Source organism: Plecotus auritus (genome assembly GCF_963455305.1).
Source record: "Plecotus auritus genome assembly, chromosome: 3".
In the NCBI taxonomy this organism is placed as follows: Eukaryota; Metazoa; Chordata; class Mammalia; order Chiroptera; family Vespertilionidae; genus Plecotus; species Plecotus auritus.
Genome location: NC_137772.1, coordinates 180,301,868 through 180,310,193, shown reverse-complemented (window position 1 = coordinate 180,310,193; position 8,326 = coordinate 180,301,868).

The window sequence follows — 8,326 nt, the reverse complement described above, 5'->3', positions numbered from 1 at the left end:
TTATTCACAATTCCCCACTCTCCCAATACATAGTCTCTGTGAATGTTTCTCACTGTGATCTTTCAGTCTTTTTACCTATGCATTGCACACTATCTTAAAATTTTAAAATATATATATTGTAAATTTCATCATACTACCTGCTTTTGGCACTTAACAATATAATTAAAATACTTTTTCATGTCATGGACTAATCCAATGTAGAAATGTTCCATCATTTGTTTAATCAGCATTTACTTTTGGACATCTACACAATTCCCAATGTTTTGCTATGAAGAAAGCATGCCATGATGATGCCTCTCACTTGTTAGACAACATTTTGCACTTTGTTAAAGAGCTCACTCACTTTCAGGTCTATTTGTTTAACTTTAATAGCATCCACAATCAGATAAGGAGAGGAAAAGAAGACCCCCTCCCCCCTTTTTTTGAATGTTGTATTGAGATACCTAACTTGAATAGAGCATTTGGAACTACCTTTTAAAAAGAACTTGAAGCCTGGCTGGCATGGCTCAGGGGTTGAGCATCAACCTATGAACCAGGAGGTCACAGTTGGATTTAAGGTCAGGGCACATGCCCAGGTTGCAGTCTCAATCCCCAGTGTGGGGCATACAGGAGGCAGCCAATCAATGATTCTCTCTTATCATTGATGTTTCTATCTCTCTCTCCTTTTCTCTTCCTCTCTGAAATCAATCCTATCTAATAAAGAGGGAATATGCTAATTGACCCTCAAGCTATCGCAAAGATGGCGGTGCCCACAGCCAATAAGGAGGGAATATGCTAATTGATTGTCCCGCCCTCAAAGATGGTGGCGCCTACAACCAATAAGGAGGAAATATGCTAATTGACTGCCCTGCCCTCAAAGATGGCTGTGCCCACAGCCACAAGATGGCAGCGCCCAGTCCCCTCAGCCCCACCAGGGCAGCAGGCACGTGCCTGGGGGCAGGCCCAGCCACTCCAAGTGCCTGTCTCCGGAGTCCCCCAGTCCCCTCAGCCCCCCAGCCACCCAGGGCCGGCCCAAGGTGCAGGCAAGCCTCAGATGGCAGCTGCCCAGCTGACGCCCAAAGCACAGGAAAGCCTCAGATGTCAGCTGCACAGCTGCCCATGGCCAGCCTGAGGTGCAGGCAAGCCTCGGATGGTGGCTGCTCAGCCGCCCAGGGCCGCCTGAGGCTCAGGTAACCAGGGCCGTCCGAGGCTTGCACTGCCAGCAGTGGCAGCAGCAGAGGTGTGATGGGGGCATCACCTTCCCCTGATTGCCAGGTCGCCTCCCGCCCCTGAGGGCTCCCGGACTATGAAAGGGGGCAGGCCAGACTGAGGGACCCCCCCTCCAGTGCATGAATTTTCATGCACCGGGCCTCTAGTAAAAATATATTTAAAAAAAGAACAACAACAACAAAAAGAACTGGCTCTTCAGAGTGCAAATGATGGCTTTAGAAATACTTCTAAAAACATCAACTAGAAAGAGTATGAAGAGTTTGGAGTTAAAAAAAAATAAACAGTATACATAACAGGGGGGAAATCACCAGGTGGAAGGATCAGAAAATCCTAAAACACCAGCAACTGGGTAAAGGCACAACAGGGTAACAATGCCAGTTACCTAATATCACCAACACCTACACACCAAGAAGCCACCTCCACACACTTGGGAAGAGACAGACATAAATCAATATTCATTCTATTTCAGGATTTTACTAGAATCTCAAAACAAAACAAAAAAAAATGAGTAGTAGAAATTCAGAGTGGAATTTTTTTAAAAAATGAGCATAGAGCATATTTTAAATAAATATAATTAAAAAATAAATCTGAATATTTGAAAAATATTCTGGGAGAGAAACCAAGATGGTGGCATAGGTAAGCACCTAAACTGCTGCCTCGCACAACAATTTCAAAACTACAACTAAAAGACAGAACGGACATCATCCAGAACCACAGGAAACCTGGCTGAGTGAAAATTCTACAACTAGAAGGAAAGAGAAAAGCTCACAGAGAATTGGAGGTATGGCAAAGGGTCTTTGTGCGTGCAGAGGGAAGGGCAGCTGAGAGCCTGGCTGACTTTCTCTGGCTGAAGGAGGAAGGAAGCCCCCGACCACACTGAACCTCAGTTCTGACTGCACTGAACCCCAGTCCCGGGCGAAACCCCATGGACCCAGGCTCATACAGGGGGAGTCTGGACTGTCAAGTAGAGAGAAAGGCACCCGGAGACTCGGAGACCCGGGGGAGACCCGGGAGAGCCCTGGCAGGCAGGGTTCCAGAGGCGCGCGCGCCAGTGTGCACAAAGGCTGCGGAGGTTGCCACAGGCTATCCCTAGCAGAAGGGAGTCCGAAGCTCCTGACTGCACTGAACCCCAATTCTGACAGCACTGAACCCCAGTTCCAGGCAAGCCCCTGGGGACCCACGCTCTTGTGGGGAGAATCTGGACTCTCGGGCGGAGACTCGGGAGCCGGGGAAGGCAAAGGTCTGCTGGAGCGCGCATGCCAGTGCGCACAAAGGCTGCAGAGGTTGCCACAGGCTTTCCCTAGTGGAAGAGAGTCAGAAGCCGGGGAAGGCAGAGGTCTGCAGGCGCGCACGCGCACAAGGGGAAGGCTGACTGGAAGCCAAGACTATCTGCTCCGCCCTGAGACTCCACCCCATCCAAGCTGAGCACAGAGGCTATTGCAGTTTGGCAAGTGTAATCCTATAAGGCTGTCTCCAGCACCGAACTTCTCCCAGCGTAGACACAGCTGATCCTTACAGCCAACTGGCCTGGAGGTCAGTTCCTCCCAGTGATACCAACAACAAACAAGGCTTAACTACAACAAGGCTGTACACACAGTCCACAAAAAGGGGCACCAAGGGTGTCCACCTCAGGTTAACTGGGGAGGCCGACCCACTGGGCCATATAGGAAACCTAGCACACAAAGCTACCCTACCAACTCAGGGAAGCAGTGAAAATGCGGCATCAAAGAAACAGATCACAAACGAAAGAAATGGAGGAAAACAAACGACTGGATATAGAATTCAAAACCACGGTTATAAGGCTTTTCAAGAATATCCTAGAAAAGGCTGATAAATATAACGAGACCCTCGAAGATATGAAAAAGGACCAACTAGAAATTAAACGTACACTGACTGAAATAAAAAATATTATACAGAGACCCAACAACAGACTAAAGGAACACAAGAATCAAGTCAAAGAATTGAAATACAAAGAAGCAAAAAACACTGAATCGAAAAAGCAAGAAGAAAAAAAATCCAAAAAGTTGAAGATAGTGTAAGAAGACTCTGGGACAACTTCAGGCGTACCAACATCAGAATTATGGGGGTGCCAGAAGAAGAGAGAGAGCAAGATACTGAAAACCTATTTGAAGAAATAATGACCGAAAACTTCCCCCACCTGGTGAAAGAAATAGACTTACAAGTCCAGGAAGTGCAGAGAACCCCAAACAAAAGGAATCCAAAGAGGACCACACACCAAGACACATCATAATTAAAATGCCAAGAGCAAAAGACAAAGAGAGAATCTTAAAAGCAGCAAGAGAAAAACAGTTAGTTACCTACAAGGGAGCACCCATACGATTGTCAGCTGATTTCTCAACAGAAACTATGCAGGCCAGACGGGAGTGGCAGAAATACTCAAAGTGATGAATAGCAAGAACCTACAACCAAGATTACTCTACCCCCCAAAGCTATCATTCAGAATTGAAGGGCAGATAAAGAGCTTCACAGATAAGAAAAAGCTAAAGGAGTTCATCACCACCAAACCAGTATTATATGAAATGCTGAAAGGTATTCTTAAAGAAGAGGAAGAAGAAGAAAAAAGTAAAGATAAAAATTATGAACAACAAATACATATCTATCAACAAGTGAACCTAAAAATCAAGTGAATTAAAAACCTGAGGAACAGAATAATCTGGTGAATATAATAGAATCAGGGGCATAGAAAGGGAGTGGACTGATAATTCTCAGGGGGAAAAGGGTATCGGGGGGTTCAGGAAGAGACTGGACAAAAATCATACACCCATGGATGAGGACAGTGGGGGGGAGGTAAGGGCAGAAGGTGGGGTGGGAACCGGGTGGAGGGGAGCTATGGGGAGGAAAAGGAGAAACAATTGTAATAATCTGAATAAAGATTTATTTTAAAAAAAAAAAGAAAATATTCTGAGTGGAGCAAACATGTGCACATTAATCTGCTATCATCATATTTCTACTTAGCTTTGAATTTATTATGATTTGGGAATTTCTCTGTCACTGCTCCATTCCATGACTAACTATATCCCAAACAAGAAAAAAATAATTGAATTATAGACAATAAACCTGGGAATGTGATGTTAGAAGGGAGTTTACAACTCAGCTACTCTGGCCCCAATATTTACCATGGGGAAGTTGAGGTCCCAAATAAAGAAAGTAACTTTTTAAAGAATAGATAGCTAGTCAACTGTTAAGCCAGGAGTGGAAATGCAGATCTCCTGCCTTTTAACACAAAGCTCCCACCACTAGCATCACAAATCAGCAATGCAGTCATACTTGTTCTGGTATCTGTAGTCATGAGTCACACATCAAATCAGGAAGGCAGCAAGAAGAAATCTACATATAAATGTGTAATCACAATTATTTGCCCACTGATATCAGTCCTCTAGCTGTTCTATGCCTTTAATGTTCATATGTGAAGCTTTCTGAAAAGGAGCTACCAGGCATAAGTCAAGTCTAGATACCTGACTTATGTATCAGGTATCCAGGTACCTGATCTATAAGGTACCTGGAGCCGCCTCCACAGTACAGTCCAACGTTGAATGGGAGGGGCCTGATGTGATTGTCTCTTGTTCAATGTATGGTTCCCCAAGGTAAAACCCTTCAACACTTTCCTCTGAGAGAATTTGATAGTTAAGAGCCAAGTAGAGCTTTGACTAGGTAGCTCAGTTGGTTAGAGAGCCCTCTCCATACACCAAGGTTGTGTATTCAATCCCCAGTCAGGGTACATACAAGAATCAACCAACAAATGCATAAATAGGTGGAACAACAAATCGATGTTTCTCTCTCTCTCTCTCTCTCTCTCTCTCTCTCTCTCTCTCTCTCTCTCCCTTTCCCTTTCTCAAATCAATAATTAAAATTAAAAAATAGCCCTAACTGGTTTGGCTCAGCGGATAGAGCGTCAGCCTGTGGACTGAAGGGTCCTAGGTTCGATTCTGGTCAAGGGCATGTACCTTGGTTGCGGGCACATCCCCACTAGGGGGTGTGCAGGAGGCAGCTGATCAATGTTTCTCTCTCATCAATGTTTTTAACTCTCTATCCCTCTCCCTTCCTCTCTGTAAAAATCAATAAAATATATTTTTTTTTAAAATTTAAAAATAGCCAAGTGGAAAATGTTCAGAATGATGGGATCTAACACTACCTAGTAGAAAATTATAAATACATAACATTACAAAGAACATTTTTGGTCATTATTTTTTTAAGTTTAAGGTTAAAGAAAATTAGGAAGGTATAGCCTCAAGAAAAAATTCTTGACTTTTTTCCAACACAACATATGTCCCATCTGTAACAGTAAATTGCAACCAGGTAGGAGTTTCTGCACAGAATATGGTTTGCTGAATATAGTTCTACCCTCTTCACTACTACCACTGAAACACCACAATTGGGATAATATTTGGATATTTTAAAATAAAATCTGACCCAGGAGTCAGGCTCCTCTTTAATCCAAAAGCTGAAGTTGTTTTGACTATGTGCGTCATATATCTTTATTGTTACTAGGAATAATAAGGACCAGAATGGCCAAAATATTCTAGTTGGGAATTAACTGTATGTAACTATAGTTATTTTAATAATAATAACTACAATAATGAGTTACTTGGAGGAAATCTTTTTTTTTAAGCTTACTATAAAGCCTGGCACACAGAATACTCAATATATTTTAGGTGATATTATCATTGTTGAAAACAACTACCAACCAGCAATTACATGTAACTATTTTATAATCAGGATACTCTGGTGCCCCTAAAAGCAGAACTTCCATGTAGTGGGTGCCTCTGGTGTCTTTGTCATATGTTCTCTGCCCACCTCTGATGTCAGCTATAGCAGCAATGGACAGTTATATGTGAGCTCTCCATCTCACCAGTAGCCCATCTCAAATGGACACTGCACTCAGCATTCTGCACACCTTGAAGCTTACTCACCTGGGCGTGAGGTGCATAGCCTGGAAGTGCAGGGGAGGTAAAACAGGTGGGGAAACCCTCCATTGATGGGGAGCAGGAGCCATTGTCTTTTAGAAAGACAATTCTGAGTGTTCTATAAGCTGCTCAGTAATCTCAGCAGAAGGGCCCTCCCCACAGGGCTCCCAGCAGATTACTCATCCCTATCCAATCCCCTGGTTCCCTCATTCACCTCCCAAAATAACCACCTGCACCCAACCCCTTGTCTCAGGCTCTGCTTTCAAGGGAACCTAAATTAAGTAATTCCATTCCCTAAATCTAAGTGATTTTCAGCAATATAAACTAGAAATAAGTTAGATGGATGCTCCCCAACACAAGGCAATATCAGATTATTTTTGTTTTGCATTAAAATATTTTAAATGGAAACGGGAATATTATCAGTCATGACCTTTTGTGAACTAAGTTCATAGTATCATGGGAACAATAGTTTGATGATTATTCCCATGCTCTGCATTGAGGAGCCAGGGATCATTGGCCCAATTCAGTTCTTTCTGATGCATGCCCTCAAGAGCATTTACTATGTAACTGCTTGGTTGTCTGGTCAATTCAAGCTTGAGCTCTTTGGCTGAATGAGGTCTTGGCAACATTCCAGAGGCTAATGGATAATTTGGAGGGACCATATCATGGGTATTTGGCTGTATGTCCAATGATGTGGATAATAGTCAGCATTCATTAGAACATTTTAAGGCCCTTAACAATTGTTGTGAGTGACAAAACCAAATTAGAATATCATAAAACTCTAAGGAAATCAAGTGACCAGGAGAAACACTCAAGTCTTTTTATGTAATTGCCTTGAGAGTACTGACCATATAAAATTTAATTCAGTAGGTACATTTAGAGCACTTACTATGACACAACAATTAACAGTTATAGAGCAGTCTCACATCTATTATCTCATGTGAGCCCAACATAACCTGTAAGATGGATATTATTTATTCTCTCCACTTCACAGATGATACAACTAAGATTCAAAGAAGTGATGAGCACCAGGAAGGTGCTCCATGAATGTTGGTGAACTGAATAACTTACCTGAGGTTAGACCTCAAACATGAATCCAGTTCTAATTCCCAATTCTTTGCTCTTTCCCCTACTTTCTGCGGCCTAGTTGGACAGTATTAAGTATTGCCTCTAACACAACATGTTGAGGAACAGTCCTTGTTCTCTGCCTTAAGGACTCTTACTATTGGAGTGAGAACAGCGCTATATTTAATTAAGTGAATTGACCCTGTATCATATAAATTTACAAAAGAGAGAGACGAGTGCTGGCTTGCAAGATTAGGGAAACCTCTCTAAAGAGGAATATGAGTAGAGCTGGTCCCTGAAGGATGATCAGAATTTTCATGGGGCAAAAGGAGAAACTGAATGCATTGAAGCCAGTTAGGAGAACAATGAGGAGATGACAGCTTTGGGTTTTGAAAATCTCACAGGTCTTGGTGACTTACTAACTATTTAACATTCTTTAATTTCCTCCAAGTAAAATTTTTATGGACTACAATTTTTTTATTTATTTTAAATTTATTGATTAAGGTATTACATATGTATCTTTATTCCCCCATTACCCCCCACCTCCTATTCATGCCTCCAACCCCCTGTTGTCTGTGTCCATTGATTAGGCTTACATGCATGCATATAAGTCCTTTGGTTGATCTCTCCCCCTTACCCCCACCCTCCCTTACCTTCCCTGAGGTTTGACGTTCTGATTGATGTTCTCTGTCTCTGGATCTATTTTTGTTCATCAGTTTATGTTGTTCATTATATTCCACAAATGAGTGAGATCATGTGGTATCTGTCTTTCTCTGCCTGGCTTATTTCACTTAGCATAATGCTCTCCATCTCCATCCATGTTGTTGCAAATGGTAAGAACTCCTTCTTTTACCGCCGCATAGTATTCCACTGTGTAGATGTACCACAGTTTTTTAATCCACTTATCTGCTGATGGGCACTTAGGCTGTTTCCAAATCTTAGCTATGGTGAATTGTGCTGCTATGAACATATATCCTTTCTGATTCATGTTTCTAGTTTCTAGGGATATATTCCTAGAAGTGGGATCACTGGGTCAAATGGGAGTTCCATTTTTAGTTTTTTGAGGAAACTCCATACTGTTCTCCACAGTGGCTGCACACAGTCTGCATTCCCACCAGCAGTGCACG